This window comes from Arachis duranensis, chromosome 1, assembly GCF_000817695.3.
Source record: "Arachis duranensis cultivar V14167 chromosome 1, aradu.V14167.gnm2.J7QH, whole genome shotgun sequence".
Taxonomy (NCBI): domain Eukaryota; kingdom Viridiplantae; phylum Streptophyta; class Magnoliopsida; order Fabales; family Fabaceae; genus Arachis; species Arachis duranensis.
In genome coordinates this window covers 62,237,835-62,256,704 of record NC_029772.3, presented here as the reverse complement: position 1 = coordinate 62,256,704, position 18,870 = coordinate 62,237,835, and the positions used below count along the sequence as shown (strand labels likewise).

General features: G+C 38.4%; 2 non-coding genes across 2 annotated transcripts; both read right to left on the bottom strand.

Moving 5' to 3' along the window:
• Positions 1–3,082: 3,082 nt before the first annotated feature.
• LOC127743147 (small nucleolar RNA R71) lies at positions 3,083–3,190 on the bottom strand. Its single transcript, XR_008004464.1, has one exon. It is a non-coding gene; the product is annotated as a small nucleolar RNA R71 (small nucleolar RNA).
• A 12,739-nt stretch (positions 3,191–15,929) lies between these two features.
• On the bottom strand, positions 15,930–16,038 carry LOC127742703 (small nucleolar RNA R71). Its single transcript, XR_008004062.1, has one exon. It is a non-coding gene; the product is annotated as a small nucleolar RNA R71 (small nucleolar RNA).
• Positions 16,039–18,870: the final 2,832 nt, after the last annotated feature.

Sequence of the window (18,870 nt, the reverse complement as noted above, 5' to 3'; positions counted from 1 at the left end):
TTGGAATGCACTAAAGCTAGATTCCCTTAGGGTGAAGCTAGGACTTGTGATTTAAGCTAGTCACTTTCACTTGACTCTCCTCTATACTTGGAGGTTGACTAAGTGGAGCAAGACTTAATTGTCATCATCATTGAAGGAAACTATAGTGATAGAATTTCTAGTGCTAACCCTAGGCCAAGTCTTTTAATATTGATTACTTGTCACCTAACCTTTGTTAATTTGAAGTAGTGCATCGACCTTCAACCATTACAATAAAAGCTTCCTAACCAATAACATGTATTCTCTAGCAATTCCAAGGGAAGACGACTCGGGAGATTGATACTCTCGATTGTAAATTGTAGAATTGTTTGATGCGAGGTTTGAGTGTCGAGTAGACTATACTCACGATTGTACTCATTATTGAATTCTATATCGACATAAAAATTTCGTTTATCAAAATGGCGTCGTTGTCGGGGAGTTGCTTATGTGTGCCATGTTATTGCTTAATGTAAATATGTGTATATATACATAGTTGCATTTTCTCTTGATTTTTTTATTTGATTGACCAATCCCACTTATTACCATGAGCATGACGTGTTCACAACCGAATCCGAGCTTAGTCCCATTTGATCCAGAAATTGAACGAACTTTGCTTCACATTAGACAAGCTCGGAGGTGGCTAACCTTTGGGGAAGGTGAAAAGGTTCCTACCAATTCACCAACCTTACCCGAAGTGAATATTGAACCATCATTTGAAGAAGGAACTAACCATCCCTCCGTTAATACTACTAATAATTCTTCTTTTGATCTAGGTACCAACACCATGGCTGCTCCGAGGAGAGTTACTCTCAAGGAAGCGGGTGCACCGGACTATGTTCTTCAACCCCTTCATGTGCTTCATCCTAACTTGAATGCAAACTTTGAACTCAAGACCGCTTTGATTCACCTCCTACCTAGATTCCATGGACTTCCCGCACAAGACCCTATTCGACATAAAAATTTTGTTTATCATTCGTACACCAAGTTTTTGGCGCTGTTGCCAGGAATTGTTTGACTTTGGACAACTGACGATTCATCTTGTTGCTCAGATTAGGTAATTTTCTTTTCAAAAAGTTTTCAAAATTTAAAAAAAAAATTTCTCTTTGTTTTCATTTTTCAAAAAAAAAAAATTTAATTTTCGAAAAATACAAAAAATTTTAAAATCATAAAAATCAAAAATATTTTTGTGTTTCTTGTTTGAGTCTAGTGTCAATTTTTAAGTTTGGTGTCAATTGCATGTTTTTAAAATTTTGCATTTTTTTCGAAAATTTCATGCATGGTGTTCTTCATGATCTTCAAGTTGTTCTTGATAAGTCCTCTTGTTTGATCTTTATATTTTCTTGTTTTGTGTCTTTTGTTGTTTTTCATGTGCATTTTTGCATTCATAGTGTCTAAGAATTAAAAATTTCTAAGTTTGGTGTCTTGCATGTTTTCTTTTCTCGAAAATTTTTCAAAAATAAGTTCTTGATGTTCATCATGATCTTCAATGTGTTCTTGGTGTTCATCCTGACATTCAAAGTATTCTTGCATGCATTATGTGTTTTGATCTTGCATTTTCATGTTTTGAGTCATTTTTGTGTTTTTCTCTCTCCTCATTAAAAATTCAAAAATAAAAATATATTTTCCTTATTTTGCTCATAATTTTCGAAAATTTGAGTTGACTTAATAAAATTTTTTTAAAACTTAGCTATTTTTATAAGTCAAGTCAAATTTTCAATTTTAAAAATCTTATCTTTTCAAAATCTTTTTCAAAAATCAAATCTTTTTCATTTTTCTTATTATTTTTCAAAAATTTTCTCATTTGATTTTCAAAATCTTTTTCTTATCTTTATTTCAAAATTTCGAAAACTTTACTAACAATTAATGTGATTGATTCAAAAATTTGAAGTTTGTTACTTTTTTGTGAAGAAAGGTTCAATCTTTAAATTCTAGAATCATATCTTTTAGTTTCTTGTTAGTCAAGTAATCAAATTTTAATTTTAAAAATCAAATCTTTTCCAAAATATCTTTCTCAATCATATCTTTTCAAAATATCTTTTTTCAAATTATATCTTTTTCAAATTCAATTTCAAAATCTTTTCCAACTTCTTATCTTTTCAAAATTGAATTTCAAATCTTTTTCAACTAACTAATTGACTTTTTGTTTGTTTTACTATTTCTTATCTTTTTCAAAACCACCTAACTACTTTTCCCTCTCTAATTTTCGAAAATTCCTTCCTCTTTTTCAAAATTGTTTTTAATTAACTAATTGTTTCAATTTTTAATTTTAATTATTTTTCTTCTCTTAATTTTCGAAAATCACTAACCCTTTTTCAAAATTAATTTTCGAAATTCTCTCTATCATCTTTTTCTATTTATTTATTTAATTACTAACACTTCTATTCATCTTAAAAATTTGAACCCTCTCTTCCTCTCTGAGTTTGAATTTTCCTCTTTTCCTTCTTATATTCTTTTATTCTTCTACTAACATAAAGGAATCTCTATACTGCGACATAGAGGATTCCTCTTCTTTTTTTGTTCTCCTCTTTTTCATATGAGCAGGAGCAGGGACAAGAACATTCTTGTTGAAGCAGATCCTGAACCTAAAAGGACTCTGAAGAAGAAACTAAGAGAAGCTAAATTACAACATTCCAGAGACAACCTTACAGAAATTTTTGAAAAGGAAGAGGAGATGGCAGCCGAAAATAATAATGCAAGGAGGATGCTTGGTGATTATACTACACCTACTTCCAAATTTAATGGAAGAAGCATCTCAATCCCTGCCATTGGAGCAAACAATTTTGAGCTGAAACCTCAACTAGTTGCTCTAATGCAACAGAACTGCAAGTTTCATGGACTTCCATCAGAAGATCCCTCTCAATTTTTAACTGAGTTCTTGCAGATCTGTGAGACTGTTAAGACTAATGGAGTAGATCCTAAAATCTACAGGCTCATGCTTTTCCCTTTTGCTGTAAGAGACAGAGCTAGAATATGGTTGGACTCACAACCTAAAGATAGCCTGGACTCTTGGGATAAGCTGGTCACGGCCTTCCTGGCTAAGTTCTTTCCTCCTCAAAAGCTGATCAAGCTTAGAGTAGATGTTCATACCTTCAAATAAAAAGATGGTGAATCCCTCTATGAAGCTTGGGAAAGATACAAGCATATGACCAAAAGATGTCCTTTTGACATGCTTTCAGAGTGGACCATTTTGGATATATTCCATTATGGTCTATCTGAGTTCTCTAAGATGTCACTGGACCATTCTGCAGGTGGATCCATTCACCTAAAGAAAATTCCTGCAGAAGCTCAAGAACTCATTAACATGGTTGCAAATAACCAATTCATGTACACTTCTGAGAGGAATCCTGTGAGTAATGGGACGCCTCAAAGGAAGGGAGTTCTTGAAATTGATTCTCTGAATGCCATATTGGCTCAGAACAAAATGTTAACTCAGAAAGTCAACATGATTTCTCAAAGTCTGAATGGATGTCAAAATGCATCCAATAGTACTAAAGAGGCATCTTTTGAAGAAGAAGCTTATGATCCTGAGAACCCTGTAATGGCAGAGGTAAATTACATGGGTGAACCATATGGAAATACCTATAATTTCTCATGGAAAAATCATTCAAATTTCTCATGAAAGGATTAACAAAAGCCTCAACAAGGCTTTAATAATGGTGGAAGAAATAGGCTTAGCAATAGCAAGCCTTTTCCATCATCTTCTCAGCAACAGACATAGAATTCTAAGCAGAGCCCCTCTAGCTTAGCAAAAATAGTCTCTGATCTGTCTAAGGCCACTTTAAGTTTCATGAGTGAAACAAGGTCCTCCATTAGAAATTTGGAGGCACAAGTGGGCCAGCTGAGTAAGAAAATCACTGAAACCCCTCTTAGTACTCTCCCAAGCAATACAGAAGAGAATCCAAAAAGAGAGTGCAAGGCCATTGATATTGTCTATATGGCCGAATCCAAGGAGGAAGGGGAGGACGTGAATCCCAATGAGGAAGACCTCATGGGACGTCCCCCAGACAGAAAGGAGTTCCCTATTGAGGACCTAAAGGAATCTGAGGATCATACAGAAACCATAGAGATTCCATTGAATCTCCTTCTACCATTCATGAGCTCTGAAAACTATTTTTCCTCTGAAGAGGATGAAGATGTAACTGAAGAGCAAGTTGCTCAATATCTAGGAGCCATCATAAAGCTGAATGCCAAGTTGTTTGGTAATGAGACTTGGGAAGATGCACCTCCCTTGCTCATTAGTGAACTAGATACATGGGTTCTGCAAACTTTACCTCAAAAGCAATAAGATCCTGGTAAATTCTCAATACCCTGTACCATAGGCACCATGACCTTTGAGAAGGCTCTGTGTGAGCTGGGGTCAAGTATAAATTTTATGCCACTCTCTGTAATGGAGAAACTAGGGATCTTTAAGGTACAGGCAGCCACATTCTCATTAGAGATGGCAGACAAGTCAATAAGACAAGCTTATGGATTGGTAGAGAACGTGTTAGTAAAGGTTAAAGGCCTTTACATCCTTGCTGATTTCATAATCTTAGACACTAGGAAGGATAAGGATGAATCCATCATCCTTGGAAGACCCTTCCTAGCCACAGCAGGAGTTGTGATTGATGTTGACAGAGGAAAGCTAGTCCTTCAATTGAATAGGGACTACCTGGTATTTAAAGCTCAAGGATCTTCCTCTGCAATCATGGAAAGGAAGCATGAAAAGCTTCTCTCAATACAGAGTCAAACAGAGCCCCCATAATCAAACTCTAAGTTTGGTGTTGGGAGGCCACAACCAGACTCTAAGTTTGGTGTTCAACCCCCACATTCAAATTCTAAGTTTGGTGTTGGGAGGTCCCAACAATGCTCTGATGATTTGTGAGGCTCCATGAGAGCTCACTATCAAGCTATTGACATTAAAGAATCACTTATTGGGAGGCAACCCAATTTTTATTTATCTATATTTCTATTGTTCTTTTATGTTTTATTAGGTTTATGATCATGGGGAGTCACAAAACAATTGCAAAAATTAAAAACAGAATCAAAAACAGCAGAAGAAAAAGCATACCCTAGAGAAAGAGCTTACTGGCATTTAAACGCCAGTAAGGAGTATTTGGCTGGCGTTCAACGCCAGAACAGAGCATGGATCAAACGTTGAATGCCAGAAATAAGCAGTAATCTGGCATTTAAACGCCAGGATTGCACCCTGAGGAAAGCTGGCATTTAACGCTAGCAACAAGCATCAGGTTGGCGTTAAATGCCAGAAACATGCTACATTTGGGCATTTAACGCCAGAAACAAGCTTCAGTCTGGCGTTAAACACCAGGATTGCAGGCAGAGGGCATTTTACACGCCTAATTGGTGCAGGGATGATTCATCCTTGACACCTCAGAATCTGTGGACCCCACAAGATCACCTCAGGATCTGTGGACCCCACAGGATCCCCACCTACCTCAACTCACCTTCTCTCCTCTTCACACAATCCAATGACACTCTTCCCCAAACACCCTTCACCAATCACCTCAATCTCTCTTCCCCATCACCTCTTCACCACTCACATCCATCCACTCTTCCCCATATACTCCACCTACCTTCAAATTCAAAATCTCTTTTCCACCCAAACCCACCCTAAATGACCAAACCTACTACCCTCTCCCTCCACTATATAAACCCCTTCATCCTTCTTCATTTTCACATAACACAACCCTCTATTCTCCCCCTTGACCGAACCCACACATCTCTCGCTCTCCTCCATATCTTCTTCTTTTCCTTCTATTCTTTCTCTTCTTTTGCTTGAGGACGAGCAACATTCTAAGTTTGGTGTGGCAAAAGTATAGCTTTTTTATTTTTCCATAACCATTGATGGCACCTAAGACCGGAGAAATCTCTAGAAAGAGGAAAGGAAAGGCAAAAGCTCCCACCTCCGAGTCATGGGAGATGGAGAGATTCATCTTAAGGGTCCATAGCTCAGTAGTAGAGTATTTGACTGCACATCAAGAGAGTCCACTCATGGACCTCAACAAGAGTATGAGGAATTCCCTCATCAAGAAATCCTTGAGATAACCTCAGGGGATACATTTTCCTCCACACAATTATTGGGAGTAACTAAGGATAGGAGCACCAAAATCACTTGGGATCAAGCAACAGAGGCAAGGAAGAGACATAGAGGAGCTCAAGGACACCGTTGGTTCTTCAAGAAAAAGGCGCCACCCTCACTAAGGTGGACTCATTCCTTAACTTCCTTGTTCTTATCTCTCTATTTTTTTATTTTTGAGCTTCATGTTTGTCTTTGTTTGTGTCTTTATTACATGATCAGTAGTGTCTAGTAACTATGTCTTAAGGCTATGAATAATTCCATGAATTCTGCACCTTTCTTAAATGAAAAATGTTTCTAATACAAAAGAACAAGTAGAAAAAGTCAGTAGCCCTTAAAACCAAAAGGCAAGGGTAAAATGGATCCAAAGCTTTGAGCATCAATGAATAGGAGGGACCAAGGAAATAAATCCAGGCCTAAGCGGCTAAATCAAACTGTCCCTAACCATGTGCTTGTGGCATGCAGGTCCAAGTGAAAAGCTTGAGACAGAGTGGTTAAAGTCATGATCCAAAGCAAAAAGAGTGTGCTTAAGAGCTTTGGACACCTCTAACTGGGGACTTTAGCAACGCTGAGTCACAATCTGAAAAGGTTGACCCAGTCATGTGTCTGTGGCATTTATATATCCAGTGGTAATACTGGAAAACAAAGTGCTTAGGGCCACGGCCAAGACTCATAAAAGTAGCTGTGTTCAAAAATCAACATACTTAACTAGGAGAATCAATAACACTATCTAAACTCTGAGTTCCTATAGATGCCAATTATTCTAAAGTTCAAAGGATAAAGTGAAATGCCAAAACTGTTCAGAAGCAAAAAGCTACTAGTCCCACTCATCTAATTAGAACTAATATTCATGGATATTTTGAGATTTATAGTATATTCTCTTCTTTTTATCCTATTTGATTTTCAGTTGCTTGGGGACAAGCAACAATTTATGTTTGGTGTTGTGATGAGCGGATAATTTATACGCTTTTTAGCATTATTTTTAGGTAGTTTTTAGTAGGATCTAGCTACTTTTAGGGATGTTTTTATTAGTTTTTATGCAAAATTCACATTTTTGGACTTTACTATGAGTTTGTGTGTTTTTCTGTGATTTCAGGTATTTTCTGGCTGAAATTGAGGGACTTGAGCAAAAATCTGAGTCAGGCTGAGAAAGCACTGCTGATGTTGTTGGATTCTGACCTCCCTGCACTCTGAATAGATTTTCTAGAGCTACAGAAATCCGAATGGCACGATCTCAACGGCGTTGGAAAGTAGACATCCAGAGCTTTCCCGCAATATATAATAGTCTATACTTTATTCGAATGAAGATGACGCAAACTGGCGTTCAATGCCAGTTCCATGCTACATTCTGGAGTAAAACGCCAAAAACACGTTACAAACCAGAGTTAAACGCCAAAAACACGTTACAACTTGGCGTTTAACTCCAAAAGAAGCCTCTGCACGTGTAAAGCTCAAGCTCAGCCCAAGCACACACCAAAGTGGGCTCCGAAAGTGGATTTCTGCATTTAGACTTATTTCTGTAAATCCTAGTAACTAGTCTAGTATAAATAGGACATTTTACTATGGTATTAGACATCTTTGGATTATTTTTGGATTACCTTATGATCCTTTGATCACGTTGATGGGGGCTGGCCATTCGGCCATGCCTGTACCATCACTTATGTATTTTCAACGGTGGAGTTTCTACACACCATAGATTAAGGGTGTGGAGCTCTGCTGTTCCTCGAGTATTAATGCAATTACTACTATTTTCTATTCAATTCATACTTATTCTTATTCTAAGATATTCGCTGCACTTTAACATGATGAATGTGATGATCCGTGGCACTCATCATCATTCTCACCAATGAACGCGTGACTAACAACCACTTCCGTTCTACCTTAAAACGAGCATGTATCTCTTGGATTCCTTAATCAGGATCTTCGTGGTATAAGCTAGAACCCTTTGGCGGCCACTCTTGAGAATCCGGAAATTCTAAACCTTGTCTGTGTTATTCTGAGTAGGATTCAGGGATTGAATGACTGTGACGAGCTTCAAACTTGCGATTGTTGGGCGTGGTGACAGACGCAAAAGAATCAATGGATTTTATTCCGACATGATCGAGAATCGACAGATGATTAGCCGTGCTGTGACAGAGCATTTGGACCATTTTCACTGAGAGGATGGGATGTAGCCATTGACGACGGTGATGCCCTACATACAGCTTGCAATGGAAAGGAGTATGAAGGATTGAAGGAAGGTAGTAGGAAAACAGAGATTCAACAGCGACAAAGCATCTCCATACACTTATCTGAAATTCCCACCAATGATTTACATAAGTATATCTATCTTTATTTTATGTTTTATTTATTATTATTTTCGAAAACCATTATAACCATTTGAATCCGCCTAACTGAGATTTACAAGATGACCATAGCTTGCTTCATACCAACAATCTCCATGGGATCGACCCTTACTCGTAAGGTATTACTTGGACGACCCAGTGCACTTGCTGGTTAGTTGTGCAGAGTTGTGACAAAGTGTGATTCACGTTTGAGAGCGCTACCAAGTTTTTGGCGCCATTGTTGATGATCACAATTTTGTGCACCAGCTTGTCAGCCACCTTGTACAGTTCTAGAGGTATGATCCTATGAACTTCCACTTCCTCTCCATTCATGATACTATGGATCATGATAGCCCGATCCACAGTTACTTCACATCGGTTGCTAGTAGGAATTATAGAGTGTTGGATGAACTCCAACCATCCTCTAGCCACAGGCTTAAGGTCCGGCCTTCTTAGTTGAACCGGCTTGCCTTTGGAATCTCTCTTCCATTTAGCTCCTTCCACACAAATGTCCTTGAGGACTTGGTCCATCCTTTGATCAAAGTTGACTCTTCTAGTGAAAGGATGCGAATCTTCTCTCATGATTGGCAAGTTGAATGCCAATCTCACATTTTTCAGACTGAAATCTAAGTATTTCCCCCGGACCATTGTGAGACAATTCTTTGGGTCTGGGTTCATACTTTGGTCATGGTTCTTAGTGATCCATGTATTAGCCTAGAACTCTTGAACCATTAAGATTCCGACTTGTTGAATGGGATTGGTGAGAGCTTCCCATCCTCTTCTCCTAATCTCATGTCGGATCTCCGGATATTCGGTCCTTTTGAGCTTGAAGGGGACCTCGGGGATCACCTTTTTCTTTGCTACAACTTCATAGAAGTGGTCTTGATGGGCTTTTGAGATGAATATTTCCATCACCCATGACTCGGAGGTGGAAGCAATTGCCTTCCCTTTCCTCTTTCTTGAGGTTTCTCCAGCCTTAGGTGCCATTAATGGTTATGGAAAATTAAAAAGCAAGGCTTTTTCCCATACCAAACTTAAGAAGTTTGCTCGTCCTCGAGCAAAAGAAGAAAGAAGAGAGTAGAAGAAGAACAGAAGTGGGAGATGGAAGCGTGAGAGGGTTTTGGCTAAGGGGGAAAGAAGTGATTGTGAGGTGTAAAAGTAGAGGAGTAAGTGGGAGGTATATATAGGGTAAGAGGAGGGGTGGGTTCGTGTGAAGTTGGGTGGGTTTGGGAGGAAAATGGTTTGAATTTGAATGGTGAGGTAGGTGGGATTTTATGATGGGTTTTTGGGAATTAGGGGATGGATGTGAGTGGTAAAGAGAATATAGGGAAGAGGGTAAGATTTGATAGGTGAGTGGTGTTTTGGGTAGAGTGTTATAGAGAGGTGTGAAGAGGAGAGAGAGTGAGGTGGGGTAGGTGGGGATCCTGTTGGGTCCACAGATCCTGAGGTGTCAAGGATTTCTCATCCCTACACCTTTCTAGCATTCAAACGCCCTTCGTGTGGCATTTCTGGTGTTAAACGCCAGTCTGCTGCCCTTTTCTGGTGTTTAAACGCCAGTCTGTTGCCTTTTTCTGGCGTTTAAACGCCAGTCTGCCTGCCAGTTCTGGCGTTTAATGCCCAGAATAGTGCTAGGCTGGGCGTTAAATGCAGATTTTGGTATCCTTACTGGCGTTTAAATGCCAGTAAGCTCGTCCTCCAGGGTGTGCTATTTTTGATGCTGTTTTTGATTTTGCTTTAATTTTTGCAGTTGTTTTTGTGACTTCACATGATCATCATCCTAAAGAAAACATAAAATAGCAATGGAAAACAAAATGAAAGAGTAATTAATATAGATAAATAAAATTGGGTTGCCTCCCAATAAGCGCTTCTTTAATGTCAATAGCTTGACAGGAAGCTCTTACAGAGCTTCACAAATGCTCAGAGCATGATTGTGGCCTCCTAACACCAAACTTAGAGTTTGGATGTGGGGGCTTTGCTATGGAGAGAATTGGATGAAGCTTTTCATGCTTCTTCTCCATGTTTACAGAGAAAAATCCTTGAGCCTTAAACACAAGGTAGTCCTCATTCACTTGAAGGACTAACTCTCCTCTGTCTACATCAATCACAGCTATTACTGTGGTTAGAAAGGGTCTTCCAAAGATGATGGATTCATCCTCATTCTTCCCAGTGTCTAGGATTATGAAGTCAGCAGGGATGTAAAAGCCTTCAACCTTTACCAAGACGTCCTCTACAAGTCCATAAGCCTGTTTCTTTGATTTGTCTGCCATCTCTAGTTAGATTCTTATAGCATGTACCTCAAAGATCCCTAGTTTCTCTATTACAGAGAGTGGCATGAGGTTTACACTTGACCCTAGGTCACATAGAGCCTTCTCAAAGGTCATAGTGCCTATGTTGGAAGGTATTAAGAACCTTTCGGGATCCTCTTTCTTCTGAGGTAACTTCAGTTGAACCAATGCATTTAGTTCACTGATGAGCAATGGAGGTTCATCCTCCCAAGTCTCATTACCAAATAATTTGGCATTCAGCTTCATGATTGCTCCTAAGTACTGAGCAACTTGCTCTTCAGTAATAACTTCATCTTCTTCAGAGGAAGAATACTCATTAGAGCTCATGAATGGTAATAGGAAGTTTAGTGGAATCTCTATGGTCTCTAGATGAGCCTCAGACTCCTTTGGTTCCTCAATAGGGAACTCCTTGTTGGCCAGTGGATGTCCTATGAGGTCTTCCTCACTGGGAATCACTGCCTTTCCCTCCTCTACAAGTTCGGCCATATTGGACGTGTAGATGGCCTTGCACTCTATTTTTGGATTATCTTCTGTATTGCTTGGGAGAGTACTAGGAGGAGTTTCAGTAACTCTTTTACTTAACTGACCCACTTATGCCTCCAAATTTTTGATGGAGGACTGTGCCTCAGTCATGAAACTGAGAGTGGCCTTAGATAGACCAGAGACTAGGTTTGCTAAGCCAGAGAGTCTTTGCTCAGAATTTTCTGTCTGTTGCTGAGAAGATGATGGAAAAGGTTTACTATTGCCAAACCTATTTCTCCCACCATTATTGTTATTGAAGCCTTGTTGAGGCTTCTGTTGATCTTTCCATGAGAAATTTGGATGATTCCTCCATGAAGGATTATAGGTTTTTCCATAGGATTTTCCCATGTAATTCACCTCTTCCATTGCAGGATTCTCAGGGTTATAAGCTTCTTCTTTAGAGGAGGCTTCTTTAGCACTGCTGGATGCAGCTTGCAATCCAATCAGATTCTGAGAAAGCATATTGACTTGTTGAGTCAATTTTTTGTTCTGAGCCAATATGGCATTAAGAGTATCAATCTCAAGAACTCCTTTCTTCTGAGTCACCCCATTATTTACAGGATTCCTTTCAGAAGTGTACATGAACTGGTTATTTGCAACCATCTCAATGAGTTCTTGGGCTTCTACAGGTGTTTTCAGATGAAGGGCTCCTCCAGCAGAATGATCCAATGACATCTTTGACATTTCAGACAGACCATCATAGAATATACATATGATGCTCCATTTTGGAAACATACCAGAAGGACACCTTTTGGTTAATTGCTTGTATCTTTCTCAAGCTTTATAGAGGGATTCACCTTCCTTCTGTCTGAAGGTTTGGACGTCTACTCTAAGCTTACTCATTTTTTGAGGTGGAAAGAATTTGGTCAAGAAAGCATTGACCAGCTTGTCCCAAGAGTTAAGACTTTCTCTAGGTTGTGAGTCCAACCATGTCCTAGCTCTGTCTCTTACAGCAAAAGGGAAAATCATAAGTCTGTAGACCTCGGGATCAACCCTACTGGTCTTAACAGTATCACAGATTTGCAAGAATTCAGATAAGAGCTGATGAGGATCTTTTGATGGAAGTCCGTGAAATTTGCAGTTCTGCTGCATTAGAGAAACTAATTGAGGCTTAAGCTCAAAGTTGTTTGCTCCAATGGCAGGAATTGTGATGCTTCTTCCATAGAAGTTGGAAGTTGGTGCAGCATAGTCACCAAGCATCTTCCTTGCATCTCTGGCATTGTTATTATTTTAGCTGCCATGTCTTCTTCTTTTTCAAAAATTTCTGTCAGGTCCTCTCCAGAGAGTTGTGCTTTAGCTTCTCTTAGCTTCCTCTTCAGAGTCCTTTCAGGTTCAGGATTGGCTTCAACAAGAATATTTTTATCCTTGTTCCTGCTCATGTGAAAAAGAAGAAAACATAAAAGAAGAGGAATCATTTATGTCACGGTATAGAGATTCCTTTATGTGAGTAGAAGAAGGGAAGAAGAGAAGGATGAGGTAGAGAGAAAATAAAGAATTCGAACACAGAGAGGGAGAGATGGTTCAAATTTTAAGAAGGAGAGAAGTGTTAGTAAATAAATAAATAAATAGAAAGAGATGAGAGAGAGGAAATTCGAATATTAAATAAAAGGAAAAATATTTTTGTTTTTATTTTAAATATTAGTTAGTATTCGAAAATTAAGGAAGGAATAAAATAAAATTAGAGTTTAAAATAATTAGTTAATTAAAAAGATTTTTGAAAAAGTTGTTAGTAGTTTTCGAAAATTGGAGAGAGAAAAGTAGTTAGGTGGTTCTGAAAAAGATAAGAATTAGTAAACTTTTTAAAATTAAACAAAAAGTCAAGTAATTAATTGAAAAATATTTGAAAATAAATTTTGAAAAGATAAGAAGTTAGAAAAAGATTTTGAAATTAAGTTTTGAAAAAGATATGATTGAAATCTATTTTGAAAAAGATTTGAAAAAGAAATTTAAAAAAGATTTGATTTTGAAAATTGAAGTTGATGACTTGACTAACAAGAAACTAAAAGATATGATTCTAGAATTTAAAGATTGAACCTTTCTTAACAAGAAAGTAACAAACTTGAAATTTTTGAATCAAAACATTAATTGTTAGTAATAATTTCGAAAATTATGAAATAAAATTAAGAAAAAGTTTTTGAAAAATTTATTTTGAAGAATTTTTCGAAAATATTAAGAAAAAAAAGCGAAAAAGATTTTATTTTTGAAAAAGATTTGAAAAGATAAAAACTTTTAAATTGAAATTTTGACTTGACTAACAAGAAACCACTAAAATTCTTTGAACACCAAGAACACTTTGAAGATCATGATGAACATCAAGAACATATTTTTTTTTGAAATTTTTTTAGAAAAGAAAGACATGCAAGACACCAAACTTAGAAATTTTTAATGCTTAGACACTAACAAATTAAAAATACATATGAAAAACAAGAAAATACACAAAACAAGAAAATCACAAGATCAAACAAAGACAATCATCAAGAACAACTTGAAGATCAAGAAGAATATATGCAATTGACACCAAACTTAAAATTTGACTCTAGACTTAAACAAGAAACACAAATTTTTTTTTATTTTATGATTTTATTAATTTTTTTTGAAAGATTTTTGAAAATTTTTTTAAAATAGAACAAGAAGAAAATTACCTGATCTAAGCAACAAGATGAACCGTCAGTTGTCCAAACTCGAACAATCCCCAGCAACGGCGCCAAAAACTTGGTATGCGAAATTGTGATCACACTTTTCACAACTCCGCATAGCTGACCAGCAAGTGCACTAGGTCGTCCAAGTAATACCTTACGTGAGTAAGGGTCGATCCAACGGAGATTGTTGGCTTGAAGCAAGCTATGGTCATCTTGTAAATCTCAGTCAGGCGGATTCAAATGGTTATAAGGTGTTGATAATTAAAAGATAAATAAAACAGAAAACAAAATACAGTTACTTATGTAGTTCCTTGGTGGGAATTTCAGATAAGCGTTTGGAGATGCTCTTTGTTGCCTCTGAACCTCTGCTTTCCTATTGTCCTCATTCAATCATGCGTACTCCCTTCCATGGCAAGCTGTATGTTGGTGGATCACCGTTGTCAATGGCTACCATCCGTCCTCTCAGTGAAAACATGTCCTCTACGGTTTCTCGTATGGCTAATCAGCTGTCAGTTCTGGATCGTGTCGGAATAGAACATTTATTCTTTTGCACACTGTCATTGCGCCCAACAGTCACGAGTTTGAAGCTCGTCACAGTCATCCTATCCCAGATTCTACTCGAAATACCACAGACAAGGTTTAGACTTTCTGAGTCTCAAGAATGCTGCCAATTGATTCTAGCTTATACCACGAAGGTTCTAACGTCACGGATTCGAATGCTCTGTTGTCAAGAGAGGTGATTCAGATCCGTGGGTCAGAGAGCAAAGAGAGTATACTACAGCTGTCGTCCAATGACTACGTTGAACATCATGTAGACCGCTTTGTGGTTGTCAGGCATGCGGATCTTGGCTAAGCGAGTAACGAAGATTGGGTGATTGTCACGGGTCATCCCTTCATTCTGACTTAACTGAATTAAGTACAAGAGTATATCTTAGAGGAGAAGTAGGCGTGAATTGAATAGACAAACAATAATAATTGCATTAATACTCGAGGAACAGTAGAGCTCCTCACCTTAATCTGTGAGGTGTAGAAACTCCACTGTTGGAAAATACATAAGAACAAGGTCTAAGCATGGCCGAATGGCCAGCCTCCCCAAATAGCATAATACATTCAAAATAGGGTTCAAAGACCTAATCAAAGGATCGAAAAGTGGTCCAAAGATGTGAATACAATAGTAAAAAGTGTTATTTACACTAAACTAGTAAACTAGGTTTACAGAAAATGAGTAGATAGTGCAGAAATCCACTTTCGGGGCCCACTTGGCATGTGTTTGGGCTGAGCATTGAAGCTTTCACGTGCATAGGCTCTTCTTGGAGTTTAAACCCCAGTTTTGGTGCCAGTTTGGGCGTTTAACTCTAGCTTTGGTGCCAGTTCTGGCGTTTGACGCCAGAAAAAGGGTCTCTGGTGGGCATTTGGACACTAGTTTGGGCTATCAAATCTCGGGCAAAGTATGAACTATTATAAATTGCTGAAAAGCGTAAGATGTCTACTTTCCAACGCAATTGAGAGCGCACCAATTGGATTTCTGTAGCTCCAGAAAATCCACTTCGAGTGCAGGGAGGTTAGAATCCAACAACATCTGCAGTCCTTTCTCAGCCTCTGAATCAGATTTTTGCTCAGGACCCTCAATTTCAGCCAGAAAATACCTGAAATCACACAAAAACACACAAACTCATAGTAAAGTCCAGAAATGTGAATTTTGCATAAAAACTAATAAAGATATACTAAAAAGTAACTAAAACATACTATAAACTACCTAAAAACAATGCCAAAAAGCGTATAAATTATCTGCTCATCAACGACACCACACCAACCTCTGATTTCTATAGAAGAAGTATCTCCATATCTGCCATTAGAGCAAACAACTTTGAGCTTATGCCTAAGCGAGTTTCTCTAATGCAACAGAATTGCAAATTCCATGGACTTCCACTAGAAGATCCACATCAGTTNAGTTAGAGACAGAGCTAGGATATGGTTGGATTCTCAACCTAAAGAAAGCCTAGACTCTTGGAAAAAATTGGTCAATGCTTTCTTAGCCAAATTCTTTCCTCCTCAAAAGATGAGCAAAAGCAGAGTGGAAGTTTAAATCTTCAGGCAGAAAGAAGGTGAATCCTTCTGTGAAGCTTGGGAAAGATACAAGCAACTGATCAGGATATGTCCTTCTGACATGCTCTCAGAATGGTCTATTTTAGGCATCTTCTATGATGGTCTTTTTGAGATGTCCAAAATATCATTGGACAACTCTGTAGGTGGATCACTCCGCTTAAAGAAAATGTCTACAGAAGCAAGAGAACTTATTGAGATGGTTGTAAACAACTAATTCATGTACACTTCTGAGAGAAATACTGTGAACAATGGGGCAGCTTAGAAGAAAAGAGTTCTTGAAGTTGACACTCTGAATGCCATATCGGCTCAAAATAAGATTTTGACCCAGTAGACCAATATGATCTCTCAGCATTTGACTGGAATGCAAGCTACAACTGCCAGCACTCAAGAAGCTTCCTTGGAAGGAGAAGCTTATGATCCTGAACAACCCATGATGGAAGAGGTGAATTACATGGTAGAACCCCATGGAAACACCTACAACCCCTCATAGAGGAATCATCCTAACCTTTCATGGAAGGATCAACAGAAGCCTCAGCAAGGCTTCAATAATAATCAAGGTGGAAGAACCCAGACTAGGTTCAACAACAGGCCACCATTCTCATCTTCTCAAGAACATATGGAGACTCCTAAGAAGAGCCTTTCTGACTTAGTCACTATAGTCTCCAACCTCTCTAAGACCACTCATAGTTTCATAACTGAAACCAAGTCCTCCATTAGAAATCTGGAAGTACAAGTTGGTCAACTGAGCAAGAGAATCCCTGAACACCTCCTGATACTCTTCCTAGTAACACTAAAGTGAACCCAAGAGAAGAGTGCAAGGCCATCACCACAGAGTCTAAGGCCGAATTTAGAGAGGCTGAGATGGCGTTGAATGCCAATAATGAAGACTTTACTGGGCGTTCAATGCCCAAACTGGCATACAAGCTAGCGTTGAACGCTAGTAAGAAATACCTTACTGGGCATTCAACGCCCACACTAGCTAAGAGCTCGGCGTTGAACGCCAGTAAAGAGGATCCCACTGGGCATTCAATGCCCACAATGGCATCAAAACAGACGTTGAACGCTAGTGATGCAGACCTCACTGGGCATTCAACGTCCAAATTATCAGCACAGCAGGCGTTGAATGCTAGTAAGGAGGTCCCTACTGAGTGTTCAACATCCACCAAGAAAGTCCATATCCTAGAATTAAAGGAAGCCCAGGCTCATATAGAAATGATAAAGGTTCCCTTGCATGCACTCTTGCAGTGCATGAGTTCTGATGAATAATCATCCTCTGATGAGGATGAGGAAACTAGGGAAAAGCAAGTTGCTTGGTACCTAGGAGCTTTTCTGAAGGCTCGGTACTTAGGAGCTCTCATGAAGCTGAATGCCAAGTTATTTAGTACAAAACCTTTGGAGGAAGAACCTTCAGTCCTCACCAAAGAACTAAATGCTTTGGTTCAGCAAAAGTTACCTCAGAAGCTTCCGAATCCCAGATGCTTCCTAATTCCTTGCACCATAGGTACCATGACCTTTGAGAAGGCTCTGTGTGACCTAGGGTCAAGTATAAATCTCATGCCACTCTCTGTAATAGAGAAGTTAGGAATCTTTGAGGTACAAGCTGCAAATATCTCATTAGAGATGGTAGACAAGTCAATGAAGAAAGCATATGGCTTAGTAGAGGATGTCTTGGTGAAGGTTGAAGACCTTTACATCCCTGCAAATTTCATAATCCTAGATACTGGAGAAGATGAGGAAGAATCCATCATCCTTGGAAGACTAGTGCACGAAATTGTGATCATCAATGGTGCCATCAACATGGTACGCTCAATTGCAATCTCAACTCTTTATCACAACTTCGCACAACTAACCAGCAAGTGCACTGGGTCATCCAAGTAATAAACCTTACGCGAGTAAGGGTCGATCCCACGGAGATTGTTGGTATGAAGCAAGCTATGGTCATCTTGTAAATCTCAGTCAAGCGGATTCAAATGGTTATGGAGGATTGATAATTAAAAGATAAATAAAACATAAAATAAAGATAGAGATACTTATGCAATTCATTGGTGAGAATTTCATATAAGCGCATGGAGATGCTTTGTCCCTTCCGTCTTCCTGCTTTCCTACTGTCTTCATCCAATCCTTCTTACTCCCTGTGTTTAGGGTTTAGGCTCATATAGAAATGATAAAGGCTCATATAGATTTTTCTCCTCTTGTCTTGGGTTGAGTAATTGGAGACTCTTGAGTTATCAAAATCTTTTGTTGATTGATAATTGGAAGTTGCTAGTTGACTTGAATGCCACTAAAGCTAGTCTTTCACTATGATTTGACTAGGACTTGTGGACAAGAGCCAATTCCATCCACTTGACTTTCCTTCATAGTTAGAGGTTAACTTAGTGGGAGCAACGAACGATTCTTGTCACAATTGATGATGATAATGAGGATAGAACTTCTAGTTCTCTTTTCTTGCCAAGAGTACATTTCTTATTCCTTATTACAAAAACCCCAAAACATTCTTTCATAGCCAATAATAAAGCACTTCATTGTAATTCCTAGGGAAAACGACCCGGGATTAATACTCTCGGTTATTTTATTGGGGTTGAACTAGTGACAACCATATTAAATTTTGATTGAGGATTATTTGTTGGTTTAGAACTATGCTTGCAATGAGATTATTTTTGTGAAAATTCTATACCGACGAAAATCTGACATCAATCCCATGGCTGCGAGATAAATGTGATTTATAGTTTTCTTGTTTGTCATTTTTGTAATCCAATATGATATGCGATAAATTGATGCTTTGTCATTCTTGCGAGTATCCACAGGTTGGTAGGTATGGCACAGCAGAGTTGGGACCAGCATGAGCACAGAGTCCTCATGGCGTCGTGAGTTGGACCGATTACAGTTGGATGAGGTAAACT